This window comes from Mustela nivalis (assembly GCF_964662115.1).
Source record: "Mustela nivalis genome assembly, chromosome: 8".
NCBI classification, from domain to species: domain Eukaryota; kingdom Metazoa; phylum Chordata; class Mammalia; order Carnivora; family Mustelidae; genus Mustela; species Mustela nivalis.
In genome coordinates this window covers 24242504-24254971 of record NC_139027.1, presented here as the reverse complement: position 1 = coordinate 24254971, position 12468 = coordinate 24242504, and the positions used below count along the sequence as shown (strand labels likewise).

The following is a 12468-nucleotide window of genomic DNA, read 5'->3' as shown; positions in this document are numbered from 1 at the left end:
AGGGGAGACCCCTTCGCCTGCACTTTGCCCCCCTCACCCAGTGTCCACCCCGAAATCATGGAGCACTAGAGACCTTATAGCCTGGGCCTGGTTTCCCTGGCAGATTCCCATGGCCTGGCCTGGCACGGCTTTCAATGGGAGGGAAGGCAAGACCCGCAGACCCCTGGGAAGTCAGGTCGGTGGCTTCGTCTGTCGCTGGGACAGGTCATTTCCTCAGACAGCCCAGTTTCGTCATTTGAGATGCGGGGCTTCTTCACATGTCCCTGCTGTCTGCTGTGGCGCACCCTGTTTCCCAGCCTCTGTTCTGCTGTCTCCTCCTCCTTTCTGAGTCAGGCCTGCCGAAAGCTTCTTTTCTCGGGGGAAGGAGCCTTTGTGAAGGTCGGTTGCCTCATTACCAGTCCCTCCTAGAATCAATACAGTCCTTTGCTTCCTCATGAGGCCCGAGTAAGCTGGTCCATCTCTACCCCAGCCCCTCCGAGCTGACCTCCCTGCCTACAACGGGGAGGCCCAGCTGTGCCGAAGGCCCCCAGGGCTGTGTTTCTGTCTCCCATGGGAAATGCACTTGGCACCAGCTCCAAAGAGCAGACAGGCGTGTTCGGGGTGGAGGGGCTTGGAGGTGTGGTTAAACCCAGAGGCTGGCCGACTGGGGGCAGCTTCTCAGCTTTCTGTCTTTGTTTGGGTCTGGGGAGACCTGCTTGTGGATACTGGGGTGTCACTGGGAGCAGGTCAGTAAGAGTTTTCATGACTTAGGATGCCGGTCAATCTGGTGATGCTTAAGTTGTCAGTCTGTGAAGGGGGGTGGACTCAGTTTCCCCAGCTAGGCTGTACAACCCAGAGACCTTGACTTACATAACATGCATCTCATGGAGGGGCTCATGTCAGTCACCATCATTCATAAAAGGAGCCAGAGCCCCGATCCCCCCATAGGGCCCTGAGCCATAAGGCATCTGTGGCTTTAGAAGTCTTTGGAAGACTCCAAGAGTCTGCAAACTGAACACCCCAGCCTCGAGGTACCCACGAGAGTCTCCTTAGCAGCAGGAAATGCCCTACAGTCAGAGATCTGGGGCACTGGCTCTACCTCGAACATTCTTGGCTGCTGGCCTGAAAGCTTCTTCAAGTCAGAGTCTTGTAATATTGCTGTCAGAATTCCGTAGCCCTTATCATCGCCCTTGGCATCTGAGAGAATTTTCTTTAAAACTTAGGTAACCTGGGGGCAGCTGGGTGGCTCAGTTGGTTAAGTGTCTGCCTTCAGCTCCAGTCATGATCTTGGGGTCCTGTGATCGAGCCCCGTGTCAGGATCCCTGCTCAGCAGAGAGCCTGCTTCTCCCTCTCCCTCTGCCCCTCCCCTCCTGCTTGTGCTCTTTCTCTCAAATAAATAAATAAAATCTTTTAAAAAGGATTAAGTAATTTTATTTCCCTGAGCGGAGACTACAGGTAGAATGGAGAAGAAGGCTGAAAAGTCCCCCATCTTAGGCACCTGGTCCCTCCCTTGTCCTGAGTCCTGATGGTGAGAACCTCTAGAAGGACGAAGGGCTACCTCCCAGCCAGGAAAGGAGCCGGTACATTGGGACACGAGCTCTGTAGAAGGGAGGCATGGAGTGGGGGGTTCACTGAGCAGGCAGGTTCCAGGGGATACCCTGAGCAGGACGAATTTCTGTGTTCACCCTCATCTGTGATCCGAGAGGCAGAAATGAAAGTGGTTTAAGAGGACTGGACATAGGTGCGGGATGTGGGGGAGGAACTGAGACCGTCTGCCAGGATTCTGGTTTACCGGGTCCTGTTCGGGGTTCTCTCCCAGTGCGTTGTATCTGTCAGGGAAGTTTGATCTGCTGGCAGGGTGGCAAGAGGGACGGACAGGATTTAGATGGAATCTAAGGCCCCTTTGAGGAAGACAAAGAGGAAAAGTCTGTCAGCCATATGTGTGCCTCTGGGCGCTCACCTTGCCCTGTGGGAGTGGGGATTGTGTGACTCGGAGAATTTCAGATCTGGGGATCCTGATCCAAAAAAGCAGAGACAGGAGAGGACAGGGGAATAGGAATGAGAGCAGGCACATGGGACCAGGCAGCCATGGCGGGGCTGTTGAGCACCGACTGTGTACAAAGCCCCAGGCTAGTGCAATGGCGTCAGCCATGTCTAGGCTGAGGGTGGTAGGGGGCTGAGTCTGTGCCCAGACCACTCTTGTGCTAAAGAGAGTTCCAGAGACTGCCAGCGAAGCCCAGGATGCTTCCCTCAGATGGGCCCCCCCACCCCCGGGGATGGACTTTCTGTCTACAGGATCTCATTCTTCCAGCCCTCGATTCCCAGGGAATTGCGTCCGTGAAGTTAAAACCACCAACTAAATCCCTTAATCCTGTGGCGCCAGCTTTCCTGTATCCTGACTTCATCCTGAGGTAATGCCCGGGGCCGGCCTGCCTGGGCTGCCAGCACACTAGGACCCGTCTTGGGGCCTGCTCGTCCCTGCTCTAACCAGCTGTGGCTGCTGGTGACCTGTCTCCCGTCGCCCAGGGATTCAATCAGGGGCTGGCATTTACTGTGAGGGCTGTGCTGTGCATTGTAGGATGCTGGGCAGCCTCTCTGGGCTCCACCCACCAGATGCCAGGAGCACCCCCCACCATGTGACGTGGCCAGCTGTCACCGGAGGGACAGAGGGGCAGCGAGACCGAACCCCTGCTGCAGAGCCAGCCCCACTTCTTACCTCAAGACTGAAACATCAACAACCCCGGCAACAGAACGAGGCCTTCCACCCTTTAGCAGAGACAGCTTTGCTGGCTTCCAGTCAGTGCCTGGCAGGTGATAGAATTCCGAGAAACACTTGTTGAACAAAGGAGAGGGAGAGGAAATCTGCAAAGACACTTGACTACTTTGCCCCATGTGTCTTCTGTGCAAAGAGGGAAAGAGGACAGAGAAGCAGCCCCCCAGCCTCCTCTCCTTCCATCCTCGGGGGCTTCAGATGAGGAGGCAGGAGAACGGAGTCCGTGAAAGGAGTTCTCATTAGTGGGAAGAGAAGAGCAAAGAAACAGCATGGGGGAGTGGCCTGAGCTTATTAAATTTGCTTCCAATTTTCTTACCACCATAATTGGATTCTGATTTATAGGACACGTGTGGACGAGCGCCTGAGATGGAGCTATTAGCTGAGCATTAGAGCACACGCTGCGGGGAGGCCGGCGTTGGGGGGCATCGCCCAGGAATTCAGAAATGCCACGAGGCCGGAGGAGGCAGCAGGTGGGGGGAGGGGACAGGGCCACAGAAGTTTTTGCCCGATAGGCAGCTGAGCCGATGGAAAAGCCAAGCACACTGGCAGTTATGGAAGCCTTCCCAAGCACATCGTGGCCTGGCCCTGAGCAAAAGCAGCCTCATAGAGGCCGGGGCTTCATCTCCCCATGAGGAATAGAACCATCACCTTGTCCTCTTGGTCCTCCATGTCAGGGAACCCCGGGTATTTTGTGGGGATGGCTGGAGTCACCTGGAGAGCAGAGTGACCGAGGCAAGGAGGTGGGCTTGGAACTCCCCATTCCCAGGCTTTATGGGGTGGTGGGCAGTGAGGGATGTCCACATCCAGGCTAGTTTAGTAAGTGAGTATCTCTGGTTTCCAAAGGATCTGCTTCATATTCACCCTTGGGAGTTGACAACCAGAACTTCCCTTGCTCACCCACCCCTGACCCAACATGCGACATTTTCACAGTCTCGAGATGGACGGCTGCTGTCATCGGCCTTTCAATACATCTTGGCTGTGGCTCAGTTTCCTCATCCCTGATCCAGGCCAGTGGGAGGCATGGGAACCAGGCCCAGCAGTGGTCTTCCCTCTGCACATTCTCTCCCAGCTTTGCTCTCTCTTTACATTGGACTAGAAGGCCTTGAAGCTTTATGGGCACAGTCACTGCACCTTGCAAGTCCATGGATCCTGCTGCAGCCGGTCTTCTCGTTCTGGAAGTATCCACGTCCATGTGCTCGGCTCTCCCACCTGCCTCCGTGGGAATCTCTTGGTTGTGCTGGTGTTGGAACAACCTCTTGCCATCTTGTCCCCTGAGACCCTCAATCCTGTTAACATGGATGAGAGAGCCCTAACTCCTGGGGTCCCGCCAAGGTCCACTGGGGTTGCAAGAATGACGACGAGATGGCAATGGTGTCACTGTGTCAGGGTTACAAAGGGACAGCATCTAGCCAGGTGATTCTGAGATGATTTCCCAGCAGAGTTCTCCTGTTTATCGAGCACGGATGGTCCAACAAACAGTCCTTGTTTTCCAGTTGTCCTGCCCTCACCACTGTCCCCACATTTGGGTGACAGCAGCTGGCCCTGCCCTCATCCAAGCAGCACAGAAAACATCTAGCAGACAAGAAGCCACTCGATAGAGGCACCCCCCGCCCCCGGGGAGGGGAGGGCAGTATTTTGATAAAGCAAATGTATATTTTTTGCTGTTGCCTAGCAATACTTATTATGGGGTTGCTTTGACTGTGGGGGCGCAGGTGGCAGGGTGGACTGCGCCCAGGAACCACGAGCTGGAAGACCTTGCCGCTGGGAAGCCTCATTAGGTCACGTCCTGCTGGCCGGCGGGCGCTGATTTTTCCCCTCAGCCTACTCTCCCAGCCTCTGTCCAGGGCACGGTGCTAAATGGTTCAAACAGTGGGATACCCATCGCTTGCCTGGAGGGAAAATTCCACACTTCGATAGGTCTCACCAGGAAGACATTTTTCCTTTGCTCCTTTTCATCCTGGGAAATGAAGGGGCAGCGGCCCAGTCTGGGATCGCCAGTCTCCCTCCTCGTATTTACTCGGTTGGAATGGCTGCCAAAGATCATCATCATTTCTCTCCTTGTACTCGTCACTTAGCAGTAATAGGATAAAAATCTTTACGGCTGGGAACGGCTAAGCATAAAAAATGTTCATATTCCCTCCGAGTCAAGGCTATTCCACGAGCTTAGCACCGAGTTGGTGATTCCGCATCGAGGCGGAGGGGACGAGAGAGGAAACCCATCACAGACACTTAGCTTTTGCAAACATGCTCTCCCCATCTGCTCTGTTCTGGTCCCTCTTGTGCACCATTTTTCAATACAGGAGTTGGTGAGCCTGTTGATAGGAGCTGTGAGTGCGCCTCCCTCTAGAGCATCCTGGAGTCCCAGGGAGCCTTGGATGGGGGCAGCAGAATGAGTTTCTGCACATCCTAGAAGTGGCTTTCCAGAAGAATGGCATCGGCTGCCCTGGGGGCTGTCTGAGTCCCTGGGGCAAGGTGTAGGAGCGGGTTCTCACCACGGGGGAGGGGAGGAGAAACCACAGAAGCTGAGCTGGGAGGTGCCTCTGGGCCAGGATTCCTTCCACTCCTGGGCCTCTAGGTCCTTGTTTGCTAGCCCTGCTTCTCCACCTCTGCCTCTTCTGTGAGTTTCAGGCAGATTTCCCAAAGAGGCAGCATCTCAGCCTTTGAAAGGGGACTGGTCAAGAAACTTGTGGATGAGAATTCATCTGAACGAGCTTCCTTCACTAATGTCTTCTCACCCCTTGTTTGAGCTCATTCCCACCAGCGTTGACATTATGTGTTGTGTGCATTCATTCATTTTCCTGTTCTTCCACTCATTCATCCACTGGACAGGTTTATTGAGCAATAACCACATGCCAAGCTCAATGCTAGGAATTGGTCCCCCTCCCAGGGAGCTCATGGTCTATGGAGAAAATGCACATGGCACTGATTCCTGGTGCTCAACTGTGAATTGCTCTGAGGCCTGTCGTTGAATCTGGAACTAATGCATGGACTTCCTGTCCTCAATTCCCAAGTGCCCATCTCCTGCCCTGTCCTGGTTTTGGTGTCACTATTTCTGTCTTGGACATGGAGCAAACCATATGAGTTGGGAACTTTCCTGTAAAAAAAAAAAAAAAGAAAGTTGAAACAGCATTAAGCTGGTTTACCCAGGAGAAGGAAGAAGGCATTTGCACTTGGACGGGAGGCAGAGGCTTTTGGAAGGAAATGGCACTGGAGCTGGAATTGGGGGCGACAGGTAGGATTTTAACTGGTGGCAGGCATCCCAGATTGAGGGAACAGCATATGCAAAGACAAGGAGGTGGAAGAGCCACACTGTTTTGCAGGAGTCAGTCCAATTTCCTTGGAGTGTGGGTGATGGAGGGGAAAGTAATTCTGGATGGGAAACTTGGGGTTGGGTTGTAGCCAAGTCTTGAATTCAAGGTAAGGAATTTAGAGTCAGTTCAGTCAACACTGGAATGCTTGGCCTCTCATCGTGTCATAGCCTCATCATCTCAGTAACCCCAGGAGATCTCCTAAACAACGCATCCCTGGCCAGTCCTGGGTCAGTGGAGCTCCTGCCGAGATGGACGGGAGGCCGTGGGGAATACTATGGTAGGTCCGAACAGAACAGTGATGCCCTCTGCACCCCCAAAACCATCCCAGTAGGGTAGAGTGTGACGTAGGATCTTGGCTCTAAGGCATTGACATCCTCAGGTTGGGGGTGCTGGGTGCTACAGTGGGGAATTTGTTCCCCATTGTAGGTGGGAGAGAAGTGAGAACTGGTCTGGAGGGAATAGTAGATGGTGAGGTCCGGGAAAAGGAGTCTGTCCAGTCTGACTATTGGGTTTGGGGCTGAGTACCAGTACTGGCTACGAAGACTTGGGCAGAAAAATAAGACTAGCAGATGGAGCGCATCCTAGGTAAAGAGATCTAGGCTCAGGGGGGTTAGGGGACATGTCCAGGATCACACAGCTAGTCAGTGTTTGGCTGAAACTCAAAACCCAAGTTTTCTGGTTCTAGGTCTGTATGTAGATATATATATATATATATTCTGTCCCGATTAAAAAGCCTGGATTATGTCCAAGTTCACTGAGCACGCACATGTTTTACTGGTGCTTGTAGGGCAAGGAGAAAAGATGATGTGTGAGGGTTCTGTTTCCCAGTTGAGATAGTTTGATACTTCGATTTGAGCTTTGCTTGGGGCATGGATATAACATATTTCAGGCAGCTGACGGAGTCAGTAGTTTCTTGTGTTCTGTCGCCAAGACCAAGAAGAACCTGTGTGCCTTGAAAGGCACTAAATGGTTTTAGCTGTGGAGGCACATTTTCCTCTCTCCCCACTGGGTTTGCCTCCTTTATTACATGTTGCCTGAGGAAGGAGATGATGGAAAGGAATGTGGAAAGATACAGAGAAGTGGGTCAGTGCCCAGAATTGGGAAACTGGTTTGGAATTAAATATTTCCCTTGCAGAATTTATCCTGCCAATTATTGAGTCTTAGGTTAGTAGGTGTTAACCTTAAAAATCGAACAACAAAGGCGTCAAGCAGCAAATGAGTTTGCTCAGGAAGAGCAGAGATATCACAGTTTGGGATCTATAATCTATGGGGGATCCACAGGCAAGTCTGGAGAACGAAGGGGAGAGCGTCCTCCAGTGGGAGAAAGAAGGAAGTCGGAGGGACAAGTCGTTCGGAACAAACGTTCATTGGAGGAAAAAGAGTTTGAAATGGTGGCAGCTTCTCATTGGCTGCAGGCAAAGACAGCCTGAGGTTTCCTTTACTCATTTTCACACCGGGACATATCCGTCAATAAGCAGTCCAGACACTTGCTCTCATGGGGCTTCCTCAGGGAGGCAAATCTGCCAGCTGGGTGACTGGGAACTCCTCACTGCCCTCCGAAGGCCACCCATCCCTTCTCACCAGAGGGCCACTCCCCTGGGAAGAATGTTCCCTTCACTAGCCTTGAAAACAAGCCCTGGCCCGTGGACTTGGGGGCCAGTAACACCAAGGAGAAGGTGCCATCATGGCTTTATCCTCTAAGTTATCCTTTTTTCCCCCATTCATTGCCTTTGGAATAGACATTTTTAAGAAAGCAGAAGGCTGAAGAGGAGACCCTGGACTTCCACTGTGCATCCTGGAATGTTCTCTTTAGTGCTAGACAGCTGGAGTGCTCAGGGGAAGAGAAAGCAATACAGAGTTTGGCTGTGGTTCTTGCCTCTGATCGTGGGCTATATTGAATCCTTTCACTTCTGTGACTTTTGAAATATGTCTGCAAGACCAAAATATTCCTCAAGATCCAGAACCTCTCTTCGTCTTACTTAGAATCAGAGTCCACACATATGTACAGAAAGGTTGACACTTCATACATATGCCGCTTGAAGAAATTTCCAGAGAGAACACTCCCGCATTCCCACATCAAGCACCTCCATCAAGGGAAGGGTGACTGTTAGTTTGCCAGAAGCACCCTGTTGTCCCGGCACCTACTCCCCACTGTAGGTAAGACTGTCCCAACTTCAAATGCCAGAGTCTGGCATTGCTTATTTTTGAATTTTAAATAAACAGACTTACACAGTATGTGCTCTTGTGTGTCTGGCTTCCCTCAAAATTAAGTGTGTGAAACCAGCCATGTTTTCCGAGATGTGGTGTATTTATTTTCACTGCTGTATAGTATTCCTTAGTGTGAGTCTATTGCAATTTATGTATCTGTTCCACTGTTAATCCTCGTTTGGGGTTTTTCCAGTGTGGAGCTCTGATGAACCATGTTCCTTTGATTAATCTTGTACTTGTCTTTTGGTGAACACGCATGTCAACCCCACCCACCGTGTACGTGTCTGAGAGTTCCATGGCTCCACATCTTTGCAGTCAGTCACTGGCTATTGTCTGTTTCACTGGAGCCTTTGAGAGGCTGAGTCGTGGTATCTTCCTGTGGTTGGGGTTCACCTTTCCCTGATCACTGAAGCAGGGCACCTTTCAGAAGTTCGTGGGCCATGCCAGTCGCCAGTCAAGCATTTCACACCTGCTTCTCTTTACCTCTCTAGGCCCTTTGCCCAAGAACGAAACACTACGCCTGACTCTTAGTCTGTCCTCAATAATTTCTCTACAGAGTGTTTATGTCATTTTCTCCCACATCATGGCGGTGCTCGATAAACGGGAGGGAAGCCACTAGACAGAGCGTGAGAAGCCGTGGGTCTTGTCTAAGATAGTGCCCAACACTTCAGCCCTCAGTGTGTCTGTTTCCTCACAGGTAAGAAGAGAGACGTAGCTCAGAGATGCTTATTAAGGTCACTTCCAGCCTTGTCTGCTGGTTGAAAATACTGGTGCTGATAAGAATGTGCAAGAACTGACTGAGGGACTGAATCTGATTGGAGGCTATTTCCAGAAGCACAACTCCCTCCAGCTCAGCAGCACACCCCCCGCCACCATAGCCCTGGATGAATCCTTCCCCTCGCACACTTCTCTTCCTAAGGAGACTCAAGGGCCTGCAGGACTACAAGAGCTGTCCTTTATGGCCGGCTTGCCCATTTCTTTGCGCCCTTATGCCTTCCCCTGGGTGGAGGTCCCCAGACCCCCCCACCCAGCTTGAGATGCCAGCGTAAGCTGCTTTGATACCATCTTCCAACAACAGAGCTATTTGCTCCTGGAGTGGGCGCGTCCCAAGGATGGCGGCTTGACTGAAAACTGGGGACCTACCCACGGTTTTCAGCGTGGAATAAGGTGTCGGAACATGTGAACTTTCTCCCTTTATACCACAGAATGTTGTCATGTTGGGTTCCCGTTACCCCCCAGCGCTTTGAAGAACCATCGGCTGGGGTGACGTGCCCCTTCTCTGCACCTCTAATGCCAGAAAGAGACGGGGCTGGCAGGACGGGCCCCGGGTCCTCCTGAGGGGCTCAGGCACCTGGTACAAGTCCTCAGTAAAATCTGAACCTTGGCCATGCTCAGAGTAAGAGTAACCACACCTTGTAGCTCCAGAAGACTGCACAGAGCCTTCTCACGTCCCTTTAAAAAAAAAAAAAAGGATTTATTTATTTATTTATTTGACAGAGACAGAGACAAAGACAAGTGAGGGAATGCAAGTGGGGGAGCAGGAGAGGGGAAAATCTGGCTTCCCACTGGATGCGGGGCTCGATCTCAGGACCCTGGGATCATGACCTGAGCCAAAGGCAGACACTTAATGACTGGGCCACCCAAATGCCCCCCCCATCCCTTTCTTAGCAGCGCTAAAGGAGCCCTGGCACCATAGCTGGTTAAGGAGTGGCAGGGCGAGGCATCCTAGCCCTGTGGGCTTTGAGATTGGGTTGCCTGTCATGTATCAGCTGCTCCTTGGGCGAGTTACTCAAACTCCCCGAGCCCCAGTGCCTCATCTTGAAATGGAAATAATAGTAAAAGCCAGGGTTGCCCTCAGGGGGAGAGAAAGAATCCATGCCGGAAGCCAAGCACAGTCTTTAGCCCCGGGTCAGCTCTGTCTGTTAGCTGCCGTGCTGAGTGTCCGGTGGCCCGAGTCCCAGGATCCCTGGGAGCACCCAGACCCGGGGACCTTACCGAGGCTCGGCAGCAAGCCTGGGAGGCAGGGCAGAGCGGGGGCCGGCCCTGAAGGAGCAAGGAGCTACGTGAATGAGTTTGGAGAGGCCCTGGCTCTGTGCCCAGTCCCCCACCTCTGAGCTGGGGTGTGCTCCAGGAACAGGGGGGTGCGGGGGCGGGGAGGGTGCGGGCAGAGAAGTTCTGCTCGGCGCTTCCTGCCTCTCAGCCTTGGCTCCTGGTGCCGAAACACTTCACTTGCCTGAATGTCAAACTTAACTTAAAAAAACCCGAGCGCAAAATAAGCAATGAGGCAAGTGCGATGCCGCGTCTGGTGAAATGTGTACTTTTAAAATAGTGGGGAGAGAAGCCAAGGCCAGCAGAGGGAGTGATTTCAGGGCCGGGGGCCAGGAAGCAGTACTGTGTCTGACAGCAGATGAAAAGAGCAGAGGAGGTGACAGCTGGGGGGCGGGTGGCTGTGGAAAGCCGGTGCTGGCCAGGGTGACAGACAGTGGGATGGAGTGACGCGAGCGGTGGGCCTGGGGGCGGCTGGAAAAGCAGCTGAAGTAAGGCACAATGTGACAGAAGAAGGGGGCCCTGTGGAGTCACGTAGCAGCAGGGTTTGGTCTGGGCCAGCAAGGGCACGGTCAGCTAATGTCCCTGTGGTTGTCCTTGGTGTCCCTGGTGCAGCAGGGGAACCCTGATATTTGACTGAAGCAGGGGTGTCTGGACAGCTCTCACCTCCTGCCCCCACCTGACCCTCTCCATAACCCTGACACCGGCCAGAGCCGTTCCTCTGCTCTCCTTCCCTGCTCTGCCACGTATCCCCTTGATGCATCATATGGACACATCTTTTTTTTTTTTTTTTAATTTTACTAATTTGTTAGAGAGAGCAGAGGGAAGGGCACAGGGAGAGGGAGAATCTCTAGCAGATTCTGAGCTGAGCATGGAGCCTGATATGGGGCTCCATCCCACGACCCCAAGCTCATGACCTGAGCTGAAATCAGGAGTTGGGCGTTCACCTACTGAGCCACGCAGCACCCCTGGACACATCATTTATTCCTAACCCCAAGCCTCACTGAGCCTGCCTGTACCACCTCTGGAGACAGCAGGCATCCACTTTGCTCTCACCCGTTCCACCTCAGGACAGGTCCCACTGTTGACCTTGGACCCAAGCCCACACCTTTGGAGTCTGACTTGGCCCACCCTCATTCCATTGAGTGTGCCTCCTACATAGCCCTTGGACCTTGGCCTTGCTTGGTCCTCAGCGGCTGACCCCTCTCACCAGGGTGACTTCTGCGGCAGCCCCCACCGCCCTCCACCATGCATCTGGCCCCCGACCAGTCTGTCCTCTGCGTTTTTTCCATGGAGATCTTTCTAAATGCAGACACTTGGCTTCCCATCTAAAATCCTTCTAATGTCGTTGGCTCGCTTCTCCCGGAAGGCCGGTCCACCCCAGCTAGTCAGGGGCTGTGGCTCCCTGACGGTGCTCAAGGCATCATGGCTTTTCATCTGCGCTGCTCTGTCTGCGCAGGGCACTCCTGCATCTTTCAGGAACCTGGGGTGAGGTGAAGAGGGTCTTTTCCAAGAAGACATCTCGCCCCCTCCCTCTGAGTTCAGTGGCTCCCCCTCACTCCCATGCTCACTGTGAGCACTCGTTACCCCAGGGGCACACATCCATCTTCCCCACCCCCCCGCCCCATGACCCAGAGTGACCGGGTGAAGGTGTGCCGGCAGCGTGCCTGACCCATAGCCTCTCATCGGTACAGGTTGAGGGACTGCGGACCCAAAGCATACCTCGCTGGCTTCCCTGTCAAACTGTCTCCTGAAAACATGAGGCTTTGGGAGCACAGGTATGGGGAAAGAATCCTCGAAACAGAGGGAGAAAATCAAATCCTGGGAAATTTAAACCCACCTTCACTCAACAAAGGATTCTCCGTGTTAGCCCATAAATCCGGGACCATAATCAGCCAATGTTTATTGATCAAAGTATTCCCCTGGCACGTGGCAGGCACCTTGTATGTGTTCTCCCAGCCCAGCAACCTTGCTGTGATTCTGGTTGAGAGATGAGGACATCGACTCCAGTCGGTTGACTAAGTTGCCCTTAAGAAATGTAAAGAATTAGGAAAGTGGGCCCTGCCCATAGAGAAGACAGCACAGCTTTGCAGACAGGGGAGTAACTCCCATGAGAAATGTGGTAGGGGACGCTGACGTGGGTGGGCATAA

The 12468-nt window shown here is 53.0% G+C and overlaps 1 protein-coding gene across 1 annotated transcript in view; it reads left to right on the top strand.

Moving 5' to 3' along the window:
• The window catches only part of GALNT14 (polypeptide N-acetylgalactosaminyltransferase 14), a 213709-nt gene that overhangs the window by 138632 nt on the left and 62609 nt on the right, over nt 1-12468 (top strand). The window lies entirely within an intron of this gene.